Here is a 6,023-nt window from a genome sequence, read left to right as displayed (position 1 = left end):
CTGCGCATGCGCCGCCAGCATTCAAGAAGGAGGCGGCGTGATCGCGGGACGGATCACCAAACAGGTAACGTATGACCGGGGGCTGGGGGGGGTGACGGGGGGATGACCTAGCGGGACCTGGGGACACCTTTCTGTCGCATGTGACGTGTCACATGCAGCAGAAAGAGCAGAATGAATGCGGCCGCGCGGCGCCGCCATCTTCCACGCTCCGGAGGGGGGAGGGGGGAGGCGGCTCTGGAGAACCGGAGGGGCTCCGGTGGACCAGAGATCTCCGGTGTACCGGAGGAGGGGTCAGGGGGAGGACATTTCCCTCCGATCTGAAATGTTTGATCATTTCAGATCGGAGGGAAATGAATGCAGAGCCGGCGGCGGCTGCAGTTTTCTGTGCGCTTCGGCGCCATTTTGAGTGCTCCGGAGGGGGGGTAGGGGTGGTGGGGGGACTCTCCGGTACCGGGGGCTTTGGGGGCACTAGGGGTTTAGATTTCTTTCTCATCTGACATGTTTGATCATGTCAGATGAAAAAGAAATCAGTTTTACCGGCCATTTCTTTTTTTTTCATGTGTTCGTCGGTATACGGTGTATACCGCCGATCACATGATCGGGGTCCAAAAAAAACACCCCGATTCATAATCTGGGGGGTCTCAGCTACCCCCGGTAGCTGAAACCCCCGAGATTTTCGGTTGCTGGGGGGCGCTACAGGGTTTTTTCGGGCCGCCGCTTTAAAGCGGCGGAACAGAATAAGTACCCTGTTTTGCCGCTGCTTTAAGTCGTACGGCCGTCGTTATGGGGTTAATAATCTTTACCAACGCATAGATTTATATACATTTATAAGAAAACAGACAGGATATTTATATTCCACATTCTCTACCAATATTCATCGGTTGGCAGCAAACATGGCGGCCCGGCTGCTGTGATGTCACAATGCTCGGGGTTCTTCATGATGATGTCATAATGGAATGGAATGCCGGAGGGTATAGAAGCCCCCCGCACAGTGACATCACTGCCATTTCTTGAGTTGATGCTTTTGCTGAAACTTCACTTTGGCTCTGGAAGAGTGATCTAGTTTGTGCTCCACATCTAGTGTTTACTTCCTATTACTTGTTATTGATCTTTGATCAGGGCACAATAATACCGGTGCCCGGAGAGCCCAGTTCTCCAAATTCTATCAGCTTCAGGTAACTAAGACATGAGTGCCCGGGAGCTGCGTCAGCTGATTGCTGACAATGAAGCATGGCTGCGCCGACCACAAAATCGAGGTAAGAGAAATATTTGGGGACGATAGATAATATTCACACCCTATAGGGCAGGGGTCTCAAACTCGGCCGGGTATAAGGGCCACACAGAAAAAAAAACAATTGGGGGCCGCACTCTTTTCAGGACAAAGTGACGTTTTTATTGGTACCATATTTTTTTTCTATACAGTTTTGGATGAACATGTTTGAACTTTTTTTAGTTTATTAGAACAGTGTACAGATTTTTGTTTAAAAAAAACAAAATATATATATATATATATTCACATACACACACATTTTTGCTGGTAAAAAAAAAAATAAAAATCAAGTTTTTTTATATATTTGATCCCCTTTTTGTAAGTAATACAGTTTTACAATTGGCAACATATAGTAATTTTTGCCAACATTTTGAAGTAGTGTTCCAATCCTGGTCCTCATCTATTAGTAATGTCACTATCCTGCTCCCAATTCTGTAGTAATGTGCCCAGTCTTGTCCCCATTCTTGTCCCCTTCTTGTAGTAAGGTGCCCCTGTGCCCAGTCCCTGGCCCCGTCCCGTAGTAATGTGCCCCATTGTGTTCGTCATCCTGTAGTAATGTGCCCATCCTTGTCCCCATCCTGTAGTAATGTGCCCATCCTTGTCCCCATCCCGTAGAAATGTACCCCATTGTGGTCCTCATCCTGTAGTAATGTGCCCATCATTGTCCCCTTCTTGTAGTAATGTGCCGTATCCTGGTCCTCATCCTGTGGTAATGTGCCCATCCTGGTCCTCATCTTGTAGTAATGTGCCCATCTTGGTCCCCATCCTGAAGTAATGTGTCCCATCCTTGTGCTCATCCTGTAGTAATGCGCCCATGCAGGTCCTCTTCTTGTAGTAATGTCCCCTTTACTAGACCTCTTCTTGTAGCAATTTCCCATCCTAGTCCCCTGTTGTGCTATTCTACACACACACACACACACACCAAAATATTCCGCTTACCACCTGTCCTCCGTTCCCTCGGCATCCTCTTTCCTGCTTCATGCGGCCTGCAGGCACATGGATCTGGTAATGTTTGCAGCCATTGCCATCGCTTCATCTGAAATTCAGATGAACGTTCTGCCGGCGCTGCACAAGTCAAGTTCTCTCTGCACAACTATTCCAATAGCAGCCACTGGCCAATCAGAGGCAAGCAACTGAGATCAAATGGGTCAGTTGTTTGCCTCTGATTGGCTGGTGGCTGCCATTGAGTTGTGCAGAGAGAGCTCGACTTCACAGCTCCAGAAAAACGTTCATCTGAAATAAAGCGCTGACGGCTGCAGCCCCTGCACCGGCTGCGATCGTTACTGGGTCCACGTGCCTCCGGGCCACAAGAAGCAGCCTGAGGGGCCGCATGCAGGCCGCAGCCGCATGTTTGACACTTCTGCTATAGGGCATTCCTGGGAGGAGATATCATGGTGTATGATGGGCCACATTTTAGGACAGACACTGCAGGTAAACTAAAGTCCAAAATAAGGCAATTTTTTCTAGTGTTCTCCTCTCCCTAAACACCACAGCAGCAGATGGGCCGATCCCTAAAGGCCATACGTGTTTGACAAGATTGGAAATAATCATGATAATTTAGCATTTCTTTATAGGTCAAGCCATAACTGTCCATAGGTTGAGGTCTCAAGAAAGACATCAGAGAAGACCTAGCAGTGGACGTCAGAGAGACAGCAATGCTGTCACTGAGAGGAGAGGGAGACCTGCCAGAGATCCTCTACACCGTAGGGGACAAGAAGAGGGCAGGGAAAGAAGCCGCTCACCTCTAAGACCAGCCTTTGCCAGGCCCTCCAGCTCAACAGTGGAGGGCAGCAGTGGCAGGAGTAGAGAAAGAAGCTGCTCTCCTCCTAGACAAGCCCCTGCCGGGCCCTCCAGCTCAACAGTGGAGGGCAGCAGGGGCAGGAGCAGAGAAAGAAGCCGCTCTCCTCCTAGACCAGCCCCTGCCGGGCCATCCAGCTCAACAGTGGAGGGCAGCAGGGGCAGGAGCAGAGAAAGAAGCCGCTCTCCTCCTAGACCAGCCCCTGCCGGGCCGTCACCATCCATCCACGCACCTATTCAACCACAGGCAGAGCCTGTGATCCCACCACCAGTGCCACAGGTGGAGCCACCTGTACAAAATGTACCTGTGCCGAGGAGAAGGCGTGGTAGGGTTAGCTGGAGAGCTCGCCAAATTGCGAGACTCCCAACAAGGAATGTAACCCCACAGGAGCAGGGCGAGAGATGTCCCATATGTATGGAGGACTATCAGATCGGAGAGCAGCTCACAGTCATCCCGTGCAACCACTTCTTCCATCCGGGTTGCATTTCTGACTGGTTGCGCTCCAGCCCTCACTGCCCCCTGTGCCGTAACCACTGCTTCAGACGCGCACCACAATAACATCTTAAGATGTTCATGGTGCGGGCAGTGGAAGAGACCATCTTGAATTCCAGCCCAGGTAAGGACCCTGCATTCATTACAACTAATTTGAAGGCTGTAAAAAATAAATAAATCACCTTTAACTTCTTGCTGTTCTGTTCTCTAGTTACCATCAGCTTTGGTCAATATCTAACATGAAGGGCTAAACACAGGACGTCCCCCAAACACCGGACGGTAAGTCATCACTCACTGCCTCTGTCCAGTGATATGTATATTACATGTAACAGAGAAATAATCGCTGCTTTCTCCTCTTTCTAGAAGGAAAGTCAAAAAAGTTTGGAAAACAATGAATAATTAGATCAGAACAACTTCATGTAAGTAAATATTAGGATTCAATTTCTTTTAGTCTCCAGCTCATTTTACTAGAAATTTATTCATATGTTAAAATCAGGGGCGGAACGATCATTGTCGGGACCCCTGCGGGGCCTGGGGGAGTACAGGGTGCTATATAACACCAGAATAGGGACAAAGATACAAGCATGGGGTAGGAAAGTTGGTTACTGAGTGAAAGAAGTGCTTTCCCGCATCACCCAACCTTCCCATGCTTTGCTATACATCTTTCTTTCATCACCCAGCTTTCCCATGCTCTACTCTATACATATTTCTCTCAGCACCCAGCTTTCCCATGCTCTGCTATACATCTTTCAGCATCCAGCTTTCCCATGCTTTGCTATACATTTTTATTTCATCACCCAGCTTTCCCATGCTCTGCTATACATTTTTCTTTCATCACCCAGCTTTCCCATGCTCTGCTATACTTTTTTATTTCATCACCCAGCTTTCCCATGCTCTGCTATACACTATTATTTCATCACCCAGCTTTTCCATGCTCTGCTATACATTTTTCTTTCATCACCCAGCTTTCCCATGCTCTGCTAAACATCTTTCTCACAGCACCCAACTTTCTCATGCTCTGATATCATGGGAAAGCTGGGTTCTGAAAGATATATAGCAGAGGATAGGAAAGCTGGGTGGTGAGGGAAAAGATGTATAGCAAAGCATGGGAAAGCTGGATGCTGAGAGAAATACATATAGCAGAGCATAGGAAAGCTGGGTGCTGAGGAAAAGATATAAAGCAGATCATTAGGAAAGCTGGGTGCTGAGGGAAAGAGGTATAGAAAAGCATGGAAAAGTAGTAAAGCAGAGCATGGGAAAGCTGGATGCTGAGAGAAATACATATAGCAGAGCATAGGAAAGCTGGGTGCTGAGGAAAAGATATAAAGCAGAGCATTAGGAAAGCTGTGTGCTGAGGGAAAGAGGTATAGCAAAGCATGGAAAAGTAGTAAAGCAGAGCATGGGAAAGCTGGAGGGGAGGTCAGGTCCAAATCTTACAGCGGGGCCTATCGAACTCTAGTTACGCCACTGGATATAATGATTTGTCATTTTCTCTTTATAGAAATCTGCATTATTTTGAAGGCTGGAAAAAATCCTCTTTATCTTCCTGTTGTTCTGGTCTCTTTGGTCACTTCTCACCAAGCATGAAGGACCATGAACGTGGACATCTCAAAACAGCGGATGGTGAGTTCCCCTCATTTCCTCTTCTCTCCGCCCCATGATCTGTATATGACATGTAATATAATACTTATTGTTGTTTTTTTTCTTTTTTACAGACAGAAGGTCCAAGTCTATAAATCATTGAAGAATTGGATCAGAGCGACCTGCGCTTCATGTAAGTAGATATTAGAATTTGCTTCTTCTCTTCCAGTCTTCAGCTCCTTTGTATTTTCTTTAGGAATCTGTTGATGGGATGTAATATCTTGTCGTCTTCTCTTTCCAGAAATCTACACAAGTTCCAGGTCATTTCCATCAAGATCCACAGATTCTCATCGGCTCCATGGAGACAGATCCATCATGTGCAGAGATCCTGAGATCGGCTGCAGCTCCAGACGATGTTCTGACATATTCCACATACGGGCGGCACGGTGGCTCAGTGGTTAGCACTGCAGTCTTGCAGCACTGGGGTCCTGGGTTCAAAGCCCACCAAGGACACCATCTGCAAGGAGTTTGTATGTTCTCCCCGTGTTTGCGTGGGTTTCCTCCGGGTTCTCCGGTTTCCTCCCACATTCAAAAGACATTCTGATAGGGAATTTAGACAAAATATTCAGAAAAATAAATCATATTGACTGTCTCTATGTCTGGTTGTGACTTTACTGTATAGAATTATGTTATATAATGATAAGTGACTGGAGGGAGTATTCGGGAGTAGGGATGAGCGGACCCCAGGATGTTCGTGATCACTGGGTTCTGCCAAACTGTAGTTAAAAGTTCAGCTTGGCACCTGAACTTGACCCTGGATCTAAAACCCCATAGAAGTCAATAGGTGCAGACAGTGCTTTTTTTGTAAAAATAATATTTGCT

At 47.3% G+C, this 6,023-nt stretch overlaps 1 long non-coding RNA gene across 1 annotated transcript; it reads left to right on the top strand.

The window, feature by feature from the left end:
* Nucleotides 1–5,069: 5,069 nt before the first annotated feature.
* LOC142250623 (uncharacterized) lies at nucleotides 5,070–5,743 on the top strand. The gene is made up of 3 exons (XR_012725239.1): nucleotides 5,070–5,183; nucleotides 5,276–5,334; nucleotides 5,443–5,743. It is a non-coding gene; the product is annotated as an uncharacterized LOC142250623 (long non-coding RNA).
* The last annotated feature ends 280 nt before the right edge of the window (nucleotides 5,744–6,023 follow it).

The sequence above is a fragment of the Anomaloglossus baeobatrachus genome, chromosome 9, assembly GCF_048569485.1.
Source record: "Anomaloglossus baeobatrachus isolate aAnoBae1 chromosome 9, aAnoBae1.hap1, whole genome shotgun sequence".
NCBI lineage: Eukaryota > Metazoa > Chordata > Amphibia > Anura > Aromobatidae > Anomaloglossus > Anomaloglossus baeobatrachus.
Note: the sequence above shows the minus strand (reverse complement) of the source record. Positions and strands in the feature narration are given on the sequence as shown.